Source organism: Cibotium barometz, chromosome 31 (genome assembly GCF_041138505.1).
Source record: "Cibotium barometz isolate CiBa-2024 chromosome 31, ASM4113850v1, whole genome shotgun sequence".
In the NCBI taxonomy this organism is placed as follows: domain Eukaryota; kingdom Viridiplantae; phylum Streptophyta; class Polypodiopsida; order Cyatheales; family Cibotiaceae; genus Cibotium; species Cibotium barometz.
Window position 1 is genome coordinate 48,847,852 of NC_141076.1, and position 20,228 is coordinate 48,868,079.

Below are 20,228 nucleotides of genomic sequence, written 5' to 3' on the forward strand. Positions count from 1 at the left end.
TTGTCTCTTCCAAAATGGTGTCCCCCCACTAGGTAGAAATCTTCTTTTATCTAAACATTTTTACTAAAGAGTCCCTTATTTCATGTGTTTGGCTCGTTTTGTTGTGCCCCCAAACGGTCTTTATTATTGTAAAGTTAATTGTCCTTGTTATCCTAAGTTCATGCATCCATATACCTCTCATCAAATATGAACCTTTTTTATTATTATTATAATCATAATCCTTTCTTACGAATTCCTTATTCTATACCCCCATGTAATATGGTACTTAACAATTGTCTCATGAAAAAACGTAAGGGAATCAATCCTTTACGTAATCTAACCTATGATAGCAATTGCATATCCTTTACGTAATCTAACCTATGATAGCAATTGCATAATCTTAGTATCGTCTTCTAGAATACCTCTATTCATCATGTACATTACTTCATATGAATCTTGCACCAATCCTCTTCTATTTACTCATAGAAATACTTGTTGAATTCGATTATCTTTAACCCTGCTATCCCTATTTCTTGACCTAATGTTGCTCTAGCTCATGATTCCTTGTAGCCAAGGGTGGACTTGATGTTCCTCTTGAATTAGGAGACCTCTTCTTGATTAACATGGAAGGACTCATGTCCCTCTCAACACTTTCCATATAAAAAAAACTTTATCATAGTCTTTGGCTATAATTATGGCTTCTGGAAAATAGAGGATGGTTTTACATTCTTGATGAGGTTATTCAAAGGTAGATTAAGCTTCCAAATGAATCGATGGAGAAGAGTTACCTCATCCATCTCTGGAGCTAATCAGAGAAGTTTAGCAAGATTTTGGTGGTATTCTTTCAGGGTCTTCTCTTCTTGGGTTAGCTCCAAAACATTCATTCATGTTATCCTCTCAAAATCTTGGAGGACAAAACCTTTCACGAAGGTGTACTTTCATGACATCTCATAATAACTGATTCTAGTTCCAATGGTAAGATTGACAAGCAAGGGTGAATTTGCTTCTTTCATTGTATCCATGAAAATTTCAAAACTATCAAATACTTCTCATAGTGCCACATCTAAAGGCACTCTGGATCAATATATATGGGATCTTCATTTTTTTTAGAATTACACATCTGGTGCCTTGGGATTGACATATCCAAAGATTATCATAAATAACACGTTTGAGATGATTAGTTTTCTGAAAATTACACATCTAGTATCTTGGGATTAACACATCTAAGAGCATGATCCTCTAGGAATTACACATCCAAAGTTAGACCCATGTTTGTCTAAGATGGGTTTAAGATCTTGGATGATCATCCTAGTGTAAAGCATCCAATGGATGGCATTCACACACGTCAACTATTCAAACCTTAATGGAGTTATAATCTTAATGATTTATAATATGCAAATTAATGAGATATATCCTGAAAATTTCTCTAAATAAAGTTTTGGTCTATCCTTCTTGTCATTCAGTTCACTGATTTCTTAATTCGATCACCCTATGTTTTTCCTCAAAAGGTTTTCTCCCCAATATTATTTCTCAAATTTTATTGTACAAATATCTTGCGTGTGCACGCCCAAGATACAAGCACAATTTCATAGGATGATTATCTCAACATGTGAGGATATCCAAACCACTTCTATGGCCAGTAGAGATGATGTAGAGATGATTTATTCGTCCTCATATGATAAACAATCACTTGTTTTAATCCCTTGACAGTTAACCTTTGAAAAACAAATCCTAGAAACTAAGATTGGCTCTGATACCATTTGTAAGGTTCCCCCCTTCCAAAATAGGGGAAACACTTAAGATAGTCTACTAAGTCTTAGCTTGGAGAAAATTTCCTACTCGTTGACACCTTGACCATGTAAAGATTCAAGGATACGATTTGTAGGTAAGACCTAGTTCTATCCCGCAGGGGGAGCGTGGTCTTCTAAAAGTCAAATTACCCATAGGGTAATTGATCATAATTTGGGCAACTACTAATCTTGATTACATACATACATACAAGGCACAATTGGCTGGCCTTGTACATGTATTTGGGCAACTACTAATCTTGATTACATACATACAAGGCACAGTTGGCTAGCCTAGTCTCCTAGAATAGAGTTGCCCACCGAGAACCTATTTATCTAGCGTAGGGCTTTCACTTAATCTATTGGAAAGATACCTAACTAATCGGGTCCACCCATCCGTAGGATAGTGCCGTCGGGGCATTCCATCCTCCCACTTTCCACCCTACTTACGTGTCAATTTATTTTTTAATTAGTCCTACCACACTATTTGACATAAATAAACATGTTCCTTAATTAAGGCCCTTTTCAACCTTTTTCACAGAACAATAATGCCAAAGACAAGAATTATAAAAAAATTTACACATGAATCAATTCCATACAAGCCAAACCGGCTCTCTTATTCTTTTCCTTTATACTGCCGACGATCTAGAATTCGGCCTTCCAGCCTCTACATGCTGGGCAAAACCCTACGGGACCATACACCTCATCAGCAGAGCGGGCTGGCGAGGACTCAAGCCGGCCTGTCACCCTCTCAAGCTCCGTCGCTCGATCCTCCCACCCCTTAGAGGGATGTCTACGCACTAGGGTGGGCTAATTCACCGCAATAGCCTGGGCCCTCAGAACTAGGCAGCATCACAATCACTCACCTCAATCGGCGAACCTCATTCTCCCAATGGTATGAGGGATACCATGGGCCAACTCCGGGCCTTACTAACGTCTCTGCCGTCTGGCTATACAAGCACAAGAATGGGGCAGCGTCAAGCCAAGGAGAAGTTGTACCTGTATCTTAATTTAACCAAGATAACAATCCATTTACTCAACCAAACCATAGGACTAGAATCCATGTTACCTTCTTAAGAAAACAATCCTTTTCACAAAGATTTTAGCATTTCAACTTGAGATTGTGACCGATAAGACATTCTTTATTAAGGCATATGCTGTTGTTTAAAAGAATATAAACTTTAACTAGTAAATCAATCAAATAGATCACTATTAACAATTAATAGAGAAGCCGGGGCCATACCTCAACCCCTAAGAATGATATATAATTGAAAAACAAAATATATATATATACCTTATAGAAATTTATCATTTATCGTTGTCTTTGCTCGTTAATAAGAGTTTTAGAACTTGATATATGAGAATAGAGAGTCTTCTAATACCTTCTCTTACGATTGAAATCATCCGATCATCCCCAAGATTTATCTCCTCTTACTCATACTCTGACTTTTCTCTCTTTCGAAGGTCTATGGCAAAATAGCCTTCTCTTGCAGGGCTTCGCATACTATTCTTTCTTTAAAAGAAAAGCTATGGAGTTTTGGTCTCTTCCTTCGAAAGACCATAGAAATCTAACCTTCTCTTCTAAGAGATTAGATAAGAATAAAGGGATATATACATCTCAAGCTCTAGGATTACCTTGAGGCTACTTGCTGTCTTCTTACAGTTTTCCCTGTGTAGAGAACCTGACAGAATCAGTAAATTATTTTGGCCATAACTCTCTGATAAAAACTCAAAATATCGTCATATAGCCAGTCAAAAGAACCAGAAGGCATCTAGTCTACAAGTCTATGTGAGTAGAATAGGCAAAAATGTTTGTATATAGCCACAAATGTGCCATCTTTAGAAACGTGTTGCTTTTTCACATTTTTAGTGTGCATGGACTCTAAATATGTAAAATTACTCTAAATACGACCTCCTATCACCTAAATTCGAATTTTTATTTTTGGAGATACTTATCTCTTAATAGAACTATTCTTGTCTTCTTATTTCTTTTAAGATTTTTTGGAGCTAATATTTTTATTCTAACACTTTCCTAATGTTTCTAGCCTTATTGTCTCACTCTTCTCCAAGTGCACTCTCTTTCCTTCTTGAAATCTATATTAAAAGAGACATATACATGGCTTGGGAGGGACCTTACATCATAAATAAGTGAATAAAGTAGCCAAAGGGAACAAACAAACTAAGGTGAATGTCTTTTGAGCCTCTGTTTATTTTCATTGAAGTTTTCACATCAATAGAAGTTTTACCTTTCAAGTTGCAAAATCACATCTATAGTAGGTTGTAGCTGTAGCTCCATTGGAGACTTGATAGCAGTAATGGGAGTGACATGGTCTACAAGAAACCATACTTAATATTCCTTGATTTCCCAATGTAGAAGAAATAATTAAAAAATATACATTATGATGCTAAGATGCTAGCATTATTTCTCTCATATAACAAAGTTTCAATTTCAACATGAAAAACAATTAGTTTTCCACTTAAGTACTTTACAAATTACCATTCTTCAACCATTGATGGATATAATGCCGAGAAAGACATACGAGACATAGCATATCTTTATCTCAAAAACTCAAATATAAAAATAATATGGTAATTAATTAGAAAGTTAGATTCTTAGCAGTAGACTTGTGTTTTACAATTTGATTATCTGGATGCAGGGAGATTTCTTTGTGCATATACACATGTTGGATTTATACATCCATTTTTGTACTCCCACCAATATTTCTACTTCTAAAGTTTATTATTCTACCTTTTCAATGCTTTGTCCAATCTCCTTTGTCCTTTGTCTTAACTTTAAAAAACCATGACTACTAAAGTACATTAATACCCATTCAAACTTGTTATATGTGTCATTAATCCATCTTTTCTCATTATCTCTTCTATTTTGTACCTCAATACTATATATAAATCATAAACTTTCATCTTTCTGGAATCTACACAAATAAAAGGAAAACAATTTAGATCTTGTGTCCCATTTTTAAAAAAATATGCATATAATGTACATTACATTAAAAATAATACCAAGAATCAAAGAATAAGTAGAATATAAAATATGTTACCGTATAGCTCTTTAAAGAAGATGTTGATAAATTAAGTAAATACTTAAACCTATAGCAAAACAACCACGTAAAGAGAAAAATCATGGGAGATTATCAAAAAAGTAGAACCCATGGACTCCCCCAAAAAAAAACCTAAATATTACTTATTATCTACTCTTAAAAAAATTCTACAAACATCATGGAAGATTAATCTCCAAATTTAAAGTTTAAACTTAATTAAAAATCAAAAGAATGATTATTATTACCTACTCTAAAGAAATCCTATAAATAGCATGGAAGTTTAACTTCCAAATCTAAATTCTAAACTTAATTAAAGACCTAAAGAGTAGTTATTACCTACGCCGAAAAAATTCTAAGTATTAAAACTTTTGAGCACCAAAACTTCAAAATAGAAAGCTTAAACATAACATGCATTATCAATAACTTGAAACCTAAAAAACTAATCAAATAATGACATTACATCAATAAGATGTAATAAAAAATTAAAATCATAAAGACTTGAACGCTAGTAGGCTAAGCAACGTACCTATAAATGTTTTCCTAACAAAAGCAAGAGAAAAACAAAAGCTATGGTGGAGTTGAATAGGAGTAGGAAAAAGGGAGGTGGGGGGGACTTGAAAAAAGAGCAAACAAAAGGGGGGGAAATTAAAAGTAGGAAGGTGGAATATATTTTAATGTAAACCTCTCGATATTTTATTTGAGAAACTTTACCCTATTAGAGTTGATGGAAAGTAGAAGATTCAAAAAGATCCATGTTACATGGATCTTGAATCTTAGCTGGAACATTCTTTTTTTAATACTTTCTTATACAACCCTTTTTCAGTCCAAATTTCACCTATATGAAAACAAGCAAACATAATAAAGTTAATTAAAAAAACATTTAACAAGTTTACCTACCATAAAAGGATATTTAAAACACATAGAGTAAATCTCTTTTTAGAGACAGAGAAGTGAGAAGAAGAGGAAAAAGAAGACAATGACAAGAAAAGATGGAACTTAGTCTCACCATCTCCTGCTAATCCAATCTTAGATATCCAGATGAATGAATGAAATTTAAAAAGGAGAGGAATAGAGAGGAGAAAACCTTACCTTGGCATAAGTTCATGAGTTTGTTGCTTGAGGTAGGGGAGATGGAAGTACATAAAGAGAAGAGAGCATGAGTTTCTTGATTGAGGTAGAGGTGACGGAAGGAGGAGAAATATGTTTTCTTTCTGAGAGCAACCTTTGGGAAGAGAGAATAGGCACTAAGATTGGCAAGCCAAAAGCTAGGTTCCATGTGGCATGGGAGGATTCAAGGTTTTTTAGTCTCAATAAGTGGTTATGCATGTATCTATCAATGTATCTATAGCCATGGCCCATAGTCATGTATTGAGATAAGAATGGCTTAATATACTATGGCATGTCATCCAAGTGCATGATGATATGTCCCGACCTCTTTCACAGTGTATGTTATGCTTAGCCACACCTCCAAGAGGGAACTCTACACATTCACTTGGTTGATGGATGAGCAATGGAACACAACTGTCGTGGGGTACTTACCAATGCTTCGAGCTCATGTCTCTTGAAGCCTCCAAGCTTGCATGTATGCTCCAAACTCCAAGATCTGCCTCCACACTGTCACCGTGGAGTTGCTCACACCATCAGAGAGGCCAATCACACTCTCTCTCACTCTCTCATACAAGCATAAACACACAAGCAGGCACAATGCTAGAATGCTCTCACTCCTCACTCTCTCACAAGTACACGGGAAGAGCTCTCAATAGCACAAAGGGGATTGTGTCTTTTCATTATGAGAAAATACCTTATATACAATTGGCCCTTATTCACACTTGGGTGCCCAAAACTTACTAACTAGGCCTTGGGTGGCCAATGTCTCATAATGTACAACCTTTATAGTGCCTTTACATGACACTTATTAATGTCCTCAATTGAGGATCATGGTGTTAATCCAAATGGGATTAACATTCCCCCTAACCTGAAGTAGGTTCTATCCTCTCAGAACTTGTTACCAAGGTCTGAAGACCTGGTCACCGAATTCGTGGCGATAGAAATTGCAGGGAGTCTGAAGTTTTCTGAGTGTACGCCGAAATGCCGAATGGGACTTCCAGAACCCAGTGTCGATCATGTCTTCAAATGTTATGTGTATATAACCTGGAAGACATCTTAGACGATGGTTCATGTCAAATTGTAGATGCTGAGCCTCATAGCCATCATAAAGTTCTCTAGGTTAGTCTATCAAAACCACTAATAACTTCATGAACTTGACACTAGCTACAATTGCAGGATCTGGTATTTTTCGCCGCCAAGCTCTGATCCAATTGATCAATTTTTGTCTTTATTCTTGAATACTGGCAAATGTTGCTGGGTTAAATATTGGAAAATTGTAGCAGATATGAGAATCCCTTTCTTTTGCAACTTGAATTTCCAGTGGTGTCCACCTCCTCTTGATAGGCACGTAGAGTGGATCCACTCATAATGTTGGTGGCGCACTCATGTAAATGCTACTGTATTCAATTACTTTTAAAATTCCTTTCTCCACCATGAAGGTTGCACTCCAAAATCCTGCAGCTGTGGTGCCTCTTCATTTGTGTGGATGGTGGTGTATCCACCTCTGCACTGGATGTTTCCTCCTCCATCTTCTATAACAATAACTGATCATGAAAGTGACCAGGCAAATTTCCAACAAGTCTGAGAGATGGGGGTTTTCTAGCCTTGTGTGTTTTGCAACATTGGTCCATAATGTTCCCTCTCCAGCCAATGGTAGTAATTCCTCTAATTCTGGATGAGTGGCATGAAGAGGGTATAGCACATAATGTTGTTGTGTGGGGGTGACTATAGAATATGCCTCTCTGGAAGAATCTTGCTGGTAGGATCAAACGGGGTAATCTGCATCAGCGCCTTGAACATAAGCTTTGGCTTTAGCAGTGGATTGCCTTGTTGTATGAACTCTTCAGATTCTGTAGAGCTGTCACGGAATCCAAAACATTATTGTCAGTGTAAGGTGTAACATTATCAACTGGAGGCAGATTACGTACCTCCTGAGGTTGCCTTAGTGGAGATGGAACAGGTGCCAATATCTCCTTGGGGGCGAGAGTATTAGTGGAAAATTCTAATTCTGGTGGGGAGAAGGAAGAGTAGATACATCTAGCTTGTGAAGAAGTATTGCGGGGTGGGTAAGTTCAAAGCCCTATTGCGGGGTGGTACATCCTGTGGATAAATGGTATCCCTTACTCGGTTGGCTCTAGGCTTAGTTTCATGAATTTGTTTGGTACTTTTCAACTAGGGCCTTGGCATCTTGTAACTTCCTTATTTCTTTGTCAGCATTAGGATATTCACCAACCCCCTTTGGGGTTGCTGGTTGTTCTCCTTGTTTTCCCAAGTCTAACCCTTCCAGATTGATCCCTTGACCCCCCTCTTCCTTTGATCCCTTGACCCCCCTCTTCCTTTGATTGTGTGGATCCGGTATCAATTGTATCTTCTTCGGATCCATCTTGGATTGTAACCCACGTGTCCCCCTTTCCTAATTTCTTTACTTTTCTCCTGCGACCAGATTTGGAACTAGTAGCATCCGCTCGGTTCCTTCCTTTGTCACCTAACGTGAGCTTAAGCTCACATTAGAACATTGAGCAGTGTGATCTTCCCAGATTGTACACTAATGGTACGAATGGTGGCCTGATTAGCAGTAGAAGCTGAACCACTTTCTCGGTAGGGACAATCTTTGATCAGATGATCAATTCCACACTTAGTGCAAGTGAGCACTGGCATGTCATTGGGCATGGTCACCACTTGTTGTGGCTGGTGTGTGAGTCATATTCTTATTTAGGCATTCGGCTACTCAATATGTCCCACCGCAGCCATAGCATTGTAAACATCCTCTTCTCAGATTTGAGTTGATTTCCTTGCCCTTCCACTGTACCGTGGTTTGAAACACAAGTATTGGCGCGTTATTCTGTAGGACATAATACTCTAGCATGACCTCACCCATATTCTCATAGTATTCCCCACGAAATTCTAATTCCCATGCCAGTTCAATATCTTCTAATGGCTCTTCAATCACTACTTGACTGATCTTGGCCTGTGGTGGTTGTGGCGGTAGAACTGGTGGTGGCAAGGGTGAAGCGTCTTGTACCCGGAACATCCCCCTAGGTAAATAAAAAAGAGTTGGGCTGTACAGCAGTGGCAGTGGTTTGCACAAGTGGTGCCGGCAAGGCGAGTGGGGCTCTGTTTGTTTGCAGTTGTGCTATATTTTGAAACCTTGGAAATCTACACGATGATGTGTCATGATTGCCGAGTTTTACACAATGCGCACAATACAGTAATGGTCTTGCTCTTAATTTGCAAACATTCAGTGGTAGTATGGTTTAGTCTACACATGGAGCACCACACCAGTTCCCTGTGAGGGTAAAGGTGATTATGCCCATGGCCCGACATCTCTCTTCCTTCCCTTACATTTAATTTCTCCAATATGGCATTGCTTAGCTCATTCATAGTCATATGCCTGACTTGTTTGCTTCAAGTTTCAATTTCTTGATGACTCGAGACACGCGAAATCGTGGTTGCTGCGGATGTTCTAACATCCTTAGGTTGTGGCAATTCTAGCATGTTATCTTCATATTCGATTGCCAACTTACAGCATGCATCAAGGATAGCTGGCGAGGCTAGTACCAAGTAATCATGCATTTTATGGTCTCTAACCCCTCTCCTGAAACAAGGTAACAATTCATCATTTGTCAATCTTTCCCTGAAGTTTGCATCTTGAATCCAAGTGTTTGAGGCGAGAAACATAGTCTCTCATAGACTCATCTTCCTTTTGTTTGATGTTATGTAGTTGGGCCACAGGGCTCCATCTGTCACCACTATGTGCAAAGCTGGGCACAAAAACATTTTTTAACCTGGTGAAGTTAACCTTGTCCTCAGGCTTAAGGGTTCTGAACCAGTGATGAGATTTTCCTTCTAAGGTCAGCGAAAAAGCATGTATCATGGTCACATCACTGACCGATCCGCAGGTTTCACATGTAGATTCAAAAATCTCTACATGCTGGGATAGGATCTCTATCCCCATAGAATTTTTGGACAAGTTTTGAGATGATATGGGGTTTCATCTGGGAAGGTCGAGGTTCTAGAGTAGAACCTAACTCCCTGACCATCCCCCTACCCATCTCAGCTACAATATTTAACAAGTCTGCACTTGTGGCTCCATTAAGGTCCATGGCTGGATCGTTTCTAGGTCTCTTGTGTGGGGAATTGCTCCCCCCTTTCCTAGACCTCATCCCCTACCCATATTGGCTCTTCTTGGTATCTCAGGTTTGTGGACTTGTCCGGTTTATGGACTTGTCCGATTGTGGTACCCTGGTGGGATTCCCCAATAGTAGCCTTTGTGCGTCTTTGTGTAATTACGAGCTCCATAACTTGTAAGAATGTAGGGTGATTGATCATTAGGTCTATGTCCTTCTTGGTATAGAGCTGGTCCTCAACTTCTACAGCCAAGTTGGCTATGTTACCCTCTTCTTCTTTGGTTGTAAACCCTTCCTCCATTCTGGATTCCTCATTAATGGGTTCCATGTTCGGAATATCCCCATCATATCTACTTGCAGCAATTTCAGATTCCTTGCCTCGTGATTGGAGATGGTTAAAATTATCTGTCTCCTTTCTCTGAGCTCTTGTCCTACGAGTATCAAGCTCTTGTTTCCTTAAGCTTAATTCTCAGAGTTGTCATTCCACCTCACTTCGTTGGATGTCCAATTCCATTTCCTTGGTGGTGGGAAAGAATATTTGACCCGTCCTAATTGCACTTTCCATATCTCATCTAATTCGAGGGGCGCCAGTATTTGACAGCCTAGAATTCAACGTCTAGAATAACCCTTCTTGTCTTGGACCAAGTCCAGCGCTAGTTGATGGATCCATGCCCGTAGATTGCGCTTCTTCATCATGACTGGTTTGGAGACCAAAAAATCTCCGGGCTATATCAATGATCCCACTGGACTTGGTTGGAGAGTGTGGTTTGTCACCTTCCCCAAACCCATTGTATCTCAGCCCTTCTTCCATGGATTCCTCACTACTGGTTTTTGCGGTGGTCAGGTTTCTCAAGACACTCAAGTGTGTGCTTGCGGACTCTCCCGATCCCACACTTCTTTGGTAGGAAGTTCCTGGATGATTTGATACACTATCGTCAGGGTGTAAGATCGTCTCCGATGAGTTTTCCAGATCTTAAGTGTATGTATGTATGATTTGATAAGATAGTATCCAACCCAAATTGATTCATCTATAGCCCTTTTGCTCAAGGGAATATCCAATAAACACACATTTTTCTACCTTTGGATTTAGCTTCGTACACAACTCATCTGGCACATGCACATAAGTTATGCATCCAAAAACTTTTAAGTGAGATAAATCAGGTTTCTTGCCACCACTGAAATTTCCCGTTACATCGTGTATAGCTATAGTAGGAGTCCTGTTTATGATATAAACTATTGTAGAAATAGCTTCAGCCTAATAGCGATGTGGTATATTCTTCTTTGTCATCAATGCTCGTGCTATCTTTGCAATGTGCCTGTTTTTCTGCTCAGCAAATCCATTTTGCTGCGGAGTGTATCTACATGTAAATTGTCTCTGAATGCCATTCTTCTATAAAAAATCAGAGAACTCATTGGAGAAGTACTCTCCCCCTCATTTGACCTTAGCTTCACATGCTTTCATGTCTGTTTTTTTGCCATCACTGTGAAATTTTGAAAATGAGTGAAGACTTCACTCTTCTCCTTCATGAAATACACCCACACTTTCCTTGTGTGGTCATCAATGAATGTTACATAGTACCTGCAGAGCCACCATAGACGTAGTTTTTGTAGGACCCTTACATCTGAATGTACCACATCTAGTACATTCCTACTCACATTTCTATCATGTGGAAACACATGCTTTGCCTGCTTTCCAAATTGACATGCTTCACATACTTTTTCTACATACCATCAACTTTAAGCTTAGGTAGCCCTGTCACGATTTCTTTAGTCTGCATAGACTTCATTCTTTGCACATTTAATGCCCAATTCTCTTATGCCAAATGTCTATATCTACAACAACTTCTTAACCCTATGCAAACATTGCAGCTTTCACTTTAGGCATATTTAAACACCATATTGGGGAATATGGGAATTTCCCACAAGTTTGGGACATGTGGTCAAAACTTTGGATTTTGCATAACTTGAACACCATTAATCCAAAATGAGTGGTTTATGGCTCTTTAGATCCCATTTTTCAAGCACTTTCCAATGATAGGTCACATGATAGGGCTTTGAGAAACTTACAAACATGTTATCCATGTCCCCCTTTTTTAGTATTCAAAAATGGAAATTGGGAGATTCCCAAATTCTCTAATATGGTGTTTTTACATCTAGTGTAAACATTTTGCCGACTCTTACCTTTTGCAACCAACCTGCACTTCTCTTTGAAGTCTTCAATATAACAACCATCAGGGTTAAAGCTCACCTGCAAACCTTGTTCAATCATCTGGCCAATAGAAACCAGATTCTTTGTAATATTTGAAACGTGAAGTACATTGTAAGATACTTCACCTTACCATTCTACATAGACAATGGCACATTTCCAACATGGGCGATTGGATGAGTAGTATCATTCCCTGTTTTTTCAACAAAACTTGGCTTTTCATCATTTTTCATATCCTTGAACCACTCGGCCATGACTCATCAGGTGGTTCGAAGTACCTGAATCGACATACCATACATCATCATTCCATGCGGGGATACATCATTTTTCATATCCTTGAACCACTCGGCCATGACTCGCCAGGTGGTTCGAAGTACCTGAATCGACATACCATACATCATCATTCCATACGGATACATCATTTTTCGACACAGCATTAAGCACATGTCACATAACAAAAAACCTTTCATTGTCCTCATTACTTCGGCTAGAGGACGCATAATTATTTTGTTGCACTTTTTCACTTCTCATGTCATTTTGCTTCTTATAGCAATCTGCCTCTGCCGCATGCTCAGATTTTCCACAATAGAAACATCCTTATCATATATCATTTTGTTGCTTTTGCCAATTTCCACGACCTCTTTGACTTCCTCTACCTCTGAATTGGCCTCTTCCACCTGTGTATTGGTGTTGTGATTCATGGGACTATTATTACTGACCATAATTTTGATTACCTGTTCGGCCACCACCTTGGCCATGGCCTCGACCTCTACCTCGTCCTCTACTTGCACTTGTGTAGAAAGCATGTTACTCTGCATTATCTTTGTTTTGTGAAGATTGGTCTTCACAAACACCCAAACTCTTTTCTTCAATGATCAACATTGACACCAAATTTGTAAAGTTGGGAATGTTCTCCCAAGTTTGAATAGACATCTTGAATGCCTTGTATTGTGGCCCGAGACCACATATACATACTTTCACCTTATCATCATCAACAGAAACACCAATATAGATGCAAGGGATTCCATAATGTCCTTGATCTTCACGGCATAATCATTCATATACATGTTTTTCTTCTCCACAATATGAAGCTCATTCTTCAACTCAATCTTTCGTGCCTTGGTGTTAGTTTCATACAACTTCACCAAGGTGTCCCATGTCTCCTTGGGTGACTTGGCATCCTGTATATGCCCAATCATGGTGTCCTGTATGCTAATAGAAAGCCAATACATGACTTTCTTTGCTCCTTAATTCCAATCCTTATATTCTTTTATATCTGGAGGCAGGTAGTTGGATTAATCTTAGGTATCTCTGGCGCCTCTTCATATTCACCTTTAATGTAGTCCTAGCAGTCTTTTCCCATCAGAAAATTTGCTAATCTAAACCTCCAAGCATGGAAGTTGTTCTTGTCAAGCTTCTCTGCAACAATCTAGTTAATTCCATCATTTGACATCTTGTCTGCAACACAAACTCACCAAAAATAACACTCTTGTTTGTTCTGCACAAATTGTTGTATTCTCTGCAACGGTACTATTCTGCACCCAACCAGTGACCTTAATTTGCAACATACACCCAATGGCAACTCTAAGACCTCTTTGTAGTACACACATTGTCTGCACAACCAATTTTCCTTCCTAAAGCTCCAAAAATAGAAATCTGCAGAAAATCGAAACTTACCCGTAATAATGCACGTGAACGCCTGCTAGGCGAACTAAAAAACGGAGGTCAAGACACGCCCAAAACGCGTTTTCGGCATGAAAAATTAAGTCCAAAGGACAAAATAGTTGCGTTGCAGCTTCGCTTGTGCAAAAGAATCTCCTTAATCGAAGTTCCTTGCCCGATGCCTCAAGAAGAGCTCCCGACAAGGGTGTAGTAGCCAACATAAAGGGGGAAGAGTAGGTAAACCTCTTACTCTCATACTGCTTCCTGTGCTTCTCTTGCTTGCCACTCAACTTCTTAGCATGAAGAACCAGGCTCTGATACCATGAAAAAATGCAGGGAGGAAGAGAGCTTGAGCTCTTGCAAAGCACATGCACACTCACACAAACCCTAGAAGAGAACACACAAGATGAGAGACTGAAAATTGTTGTTCTTCTTCTCAACAAAAGGGTTCTACCAAAAGATAAGTGAAATACAATGTGAACATGCTAAGTAATTGAGCTGGTAAGATAAGTATGTCATAACTCAATGGTGGACTAGTAGCTGGTGTAGTCGTGCTATAGAATCACTGGAGAAGATCTATCATGTCAGCATCCTACCAAACACGCCAGTGATGTAAGTGGCAGAAACGGTCAACCAGGCATATCATAAGTGTCAGCTCGTGTTGAGCTTGACATCTCAACATGATTCAATCTCCCTTTTTCATGGAGATATATCCACATCTTGCTTTGCACTTTCATGATCATTTCCATTGATAAAACCTAGAGTCTCATATGTTTCCAACTTTGCAACTCATCAAATATTTTACTTCCTTATAGAAGGATCAAAGCATCTATAGCCCTTTGATTCTTGACTAAAACTAATAAACACACATTTTATGGCCTTTGGTTGCAATAACTTAGGTCTCTTTTCCTTGGGAATATGAACATAACAAATGCATTTAAAAACTTTGAATATCTGGCTTTATATTATGAACTGCACATGCACATACTTCGGCCCAATAATAATGAGGCATTTCTTTTCGTTCATCATAGCACAAGCCATTTATGTAATATTATGATTCTTCCTTTCTGTAATACCATTTTTGCAATAGTATGATTCTTCCTTTCTACAATACCATTTTTTGTATGGAGAATAGTTGCAATTCATCTCCTTAGTAATCTCATATGGGCCTTAAGAAGTTATCAAATTCCTTAGACAAATATTCACCTCCACCATTTGTGCAAAGGTATTTGATAAATAAACGACTTTATTTTTCTACCAAACCTTTGAATTATTTTAAGATTTCCAAAGCTTGAGACTTTTACTTTTATGGTTCTCTTAGAGCGATAATCAACAAAGGTGATATAGTAATGACTAGTCCCCCACCCATCCTCGGGATGGGAAGGAATGCATACCATGGAGGTAGGCCTTAATTTATAGCCCATCAAACACTTGTGCTACTGTTGCAAGCATCATTCATTTGATATGCATGTCCACCAACGTATTGCCCAAGAACCCTTCACAGACAGGGATTTCACTAACGTAAACGAGAACATGTGAACATGTTAATAACATATGTTAATAACACCAAAAATCTTGTGATCACGTGTTATATTCACAAAGATTTCACAAGGACCTAAAAAATTTATTTTTGTCGGGCATAAAAAATCTTCTTAGGTGATCACTGACCTGCTATTATGTGAAGATGGTAACATGAGAACATGTGAATAGCTTATTCCTATGTGTAGCCAAGCTTTTAAGGGGTTCCCAAATGGCAAGTGACCTGTTATTTTGTGAACGGTAACATGAGAACATGTGAATAACTTGTTCACATGTATTATTATCACAAAAAATCTTGTGATCACGTGAATATTAAATCCCTGTTGACAGACAATTGCATTAGGAATTTGTTTTTCCATGTCACTTTCTCCTCCACCCTCCACATGCCTAAGATGCAAGTGAAGTTGACCATGTCTAGACAAAAAGCTACATATCAGTTCAACACATTTCAATGTTACTTCACCTTGGATTTTTTGGTTTAATGGAGATCAAAAGACAAAAACTCAAATCAAGAATATCTCTTAGCATACCAAGTGATTTTTTTGTGTTCGCAACACATTTTGCAAACACACTCAGTTAGTCCTATTCCATAGGCTTCAAGGTGCACCCCATAGTCATTGCATTTGCATTAAGCACACATTGCTTAGCATGCCTCCCTCTCTCTTTCTCTCCTCTCTCTCTCACCTTATGACACCACACGTCGCTATCTGCTCGCCCTTTGCAGAGGTGCAAGCTTCTCTTTGTTGCACCCTTGCCATTAGCATCTCACTCTTTAGCCTACAAATAAAAAGAAAACAAAAAAAATACAAAATATCAAAATTACAAAAAATGAGAAGATAAAAAATACAAAATATAGATAACTTGTGCATGTAGGTAGCAAAGCATGAAGTCTGCACTACGAGGCCATGAAAACTTTTCCTTTATTAGGTTCAAGGAGAAAGAGATTGGAATCTATGGTGAAGTGAAAGGAGCAAGTAATGTCGATCAATGGCCTGCATGCCTCTGGTTGGGCTTACATTGCTTGTGAAAGGCAGCAAGAGGCGGCTAGGCTAGGGATGCTTGTGCAAAAGCCCAAAGCAAGAAAGCACAACATATGCCTAGGGCAGCAATATCTCCAACATGCGATTAATGCAATGCCTGATTCTCTCCCACCACCACAACTAATGGCCTGCCTCCTTACACTGCCTCTCTCTCTCCTCTCCGGCTAGTAGGGCCGCTTGTACAAAAGCCATGAAGAACTTAACCAGGCAACACCACCGCAGAGCCCCATATGCTTATGAGATTGCTGCCCCTACCCTACCTCGACGACATCAGCTTCTTCTGCTCCATCCGGCAAGGAGATCAAACTTCGCAGAATTATGTGATTTTTGTTTCTTTTGTAACTTGCAGTCCTTGTTGTTTTTCCTTTTCCTACCATGTGGTCGCATGATGCGTCCTTTTCTTCCATTATTCCCAGGCACACACAGAGGTGGGGAAACCCTAACCTAATTTGGACGCATTTTTTCCCTTTTTCTTCTTTACAATGAGAATCCGCAGACCCGAGACCTTCTCCTCCACCCAGTCCTGCAGTCGAACGCATAATGTCACAGCGACGATGGAGACCTTACCATGATATGGTTCCGTGAATTGTCTACACCGACTGAGAGCTGCGAAGGGTTTTCATGTAGATCCGGACCTCGGCATTGAAGAGTTCTTGACGCCGCGAGGGTTTTCATCCAAAGAAATGCAGGGTTCTTATCCAAAAATAAAAAATGCCAGCATGAAGGAGGCTAGGGTTGATGCTTCTCTATGCGTACTTCTCTCTCTCTCTCTCTCTCTCTCTCTGAGCATCGCCACACACATTACGCCACCTATTCTTGCTCTGCAGTAGTGGAGTCCAGACCTTCACCTCTGCCCACCATAGACTTTGCTATCACTCTACCTGCGTGTTCTGGCAGGGGTCTGTGGACGACAGGTTGCGCAACAACAGCTCTCCCACTTATGCTCCTTAAAAAGCAAAGCAAACAAAGCCCCTCCTAACGTCTCTTTGCGTGCCTCTTCGAATCCTAGATATTTAATGTTTCAAATTGCACCACCACCATTTGAATTCAAAATTCTAATTCCCAAGGCTAGTCTAGGAGGAAATGCCTAAAAATTATGCCACGTGGAGCTTGAGGCGAAGCCCTATAATATATAGAAAGAGAAAGATGACCATTGATAAAAGCTATTTTGGTAGGAGAGATGACCCTCTTTGAATTTTCCACTATCTTCTTCACTTCTCTACAACCATAACATAAAGATAAGAATACATACTATAGGGAATTTTCCACTATCTTCTTCACTTCTCTACAACCATAACATAAAGATAAGAGTACATACTATAGGAAAAGTACTCTGCTAATAAAACTATACAAGGTCCATAATGTGAACTTGTCTATAGGAGCTGGTGCTATAACTATACCATAACTCTAGTAAACTTAAGTGGATGTCGCACAGCCTATAAATCAATGGTGGCATATCAACCATAATCTTACCAGCCATGCCACTGGCATATTAACCATAATCTCACCAACCATGCCAGTAACATAAGTGTAGAGTTTTAATCTAGGTGTATCATTCATATCCGCACTAGTTGAGCTCTATATCTCAACACTCTCCTTCCATACCTTGTAGTCCAAGTAAGCTTCTAAACCAACGAAACTTATTTGTATCTAATGACTTCGTGAAGATGGCTTTTCAAGGCATGAGCTTACCTTAGCCTTATTGAAGCATGTGTTGTTGGGTCTTGCCTTCGAGCCACAAATGTGACTTCCCATTATGGGTGCACTAGCTTGTTCGTTGAGTTCTCACTCCCTTGTCACACCGGAATGCTTCTTGCCACCGAAGGGGTGGAGCTCTTTATACCTTGATGAGGGAATACAAGATCCATCTTTGTGGTGATTCTCTCTCACAAAAGGTGGGGGAAAAAGAAGAAGCTAATGCAAGAAGAAGACTTGCAATCAAACCTATCTAGCATGCATCCAGCTAAGCAAGCAAGATTTAATAGCATGCAAGCAAGTAGTTTTCAAACTAGGCCGACCAAATGGTCCAACATGGTCCAACCTCTATTACTAGTCTTAAGCAACTATGGATACAGATTCAGTACACTTTTCCTATTTGTCATTAAGCACATGGTGAGGCTACTTTATATGTTCCAGTGCCGACCTTACAAAAGATAAGTGCCCGTTTTTCTATGGATAAAATAGCAAAGCATCTTATAGTAGGTCAGGTGGGCGAAACCATTTTAACCTACGGAGTGGTTGACATACTCCCCTTCCTAATAGTGACCCTATCCTTGCATCATCCAAGTTAGTGTGGAAAGGTATGGATGGTCAAGGATACGCCATGAAGTTAGCGACCGATTGTTAGGTGGTATAGTTTGGCTAGGCGTAGGACAAAAGGATGTGAAGATTTGGGTAGCTTGATGGTAGGAAACCTATCGAGGCGGCATGGGAATATCGAGGTTCTTCATGTAGGGCAAAGATTTGGGTAGCTTTGATGGCAGGCAGCTTATTGAAGTGGCATGGAAATGTAGAGGTTCTTCATGCATCCATTGGTTGTGGAAAGTGTCATGGACTCTTCAACCTTAGGGAGTTGGTAGAAGACCCACACCCTATGAATTTACGAAATGAGCACTAGGACCACCATGTAATGATTTTCATGGGTAGATGGTGGTCTATATTTTCATGACACGACATAAGAGTACGTGCCATTCTCACAACCGGATGCGCTGAGAGATGAGTCTTCTTCATATGGTGATAACGTTGGCTAGGGCGAGGTTGTGTTAGTGTTGAAGTGGAGTCAAAGCAGAGGTTACAAACAATGAAGCTCTTTGGAGAGACATGTAAGGCCAAGGCTTCTCTAGGCAATGGGTCATATCATGCGCTAGGCTTGCACTTGCCATGGTCCCCCATCTAGAGATGTACTTGGAGGGTTGGCGTTGACGAAGTTTTGAAGAGGTTAGTTGCATGTGCATGTGTTTGTGTGTGCTATGAGATGCGAGAAGTGAAAGAAATTATGATGCCTAAAATGAAATATGTAGGTGACATGCATGGGCATGGGCAGAAGGTGTGCCCGTGTGTGTACACTTCTCTAGCACCAAAAACTTCTCCCATGCTTTCTTCAATATGACTTGACATCCCCTTTTGTGAGGAGTTAAGATAATTAGATTGTTTGAGGCATGGTATTAAACTTGTTGAATGGCTTTGCCCATGCTTTCTTCAATATGACTTGGCATCCCCTTTTGTGAGGAGTTAAGATAATTAGATTGTTTGAGGCATGGTATTAAACTTGTTGAATGGCTTTGCCCATACCTCCAATGGAGTTGGGCTGCCTCGGGAATTTGGCTTTGTCAAGCACTTGGGACAGAGGTAGTGTCGATCAATTGGGTGGTGTGGTTGAAGACCAAGCCACGCGAGGTTACTATTGATTTGAGAAGGTTCAAGCGATGGGTCATACCATGGGATAGCATGCTTGCACCCCCACTGACCACCGCCGTTGGCAGTCGGTGATGACACTTAATATAGGTTCGTGAAATAACAATGCCTATGTGTCTATTACATGCATTGCCGATGGTGTGTACCTGTTATGGCTCACCCTAACCCCCCTTGAAACACATCCAACTAGAGATTACCTGGTGAACCACAACTATCGTGAGGATCTTTCCAATGGCCAAGCTCATAACCCTTGAGGTCTCCAAGATCTACAACTCCTTGAGAAGCAATTCCACCGCACCTTCCACAAC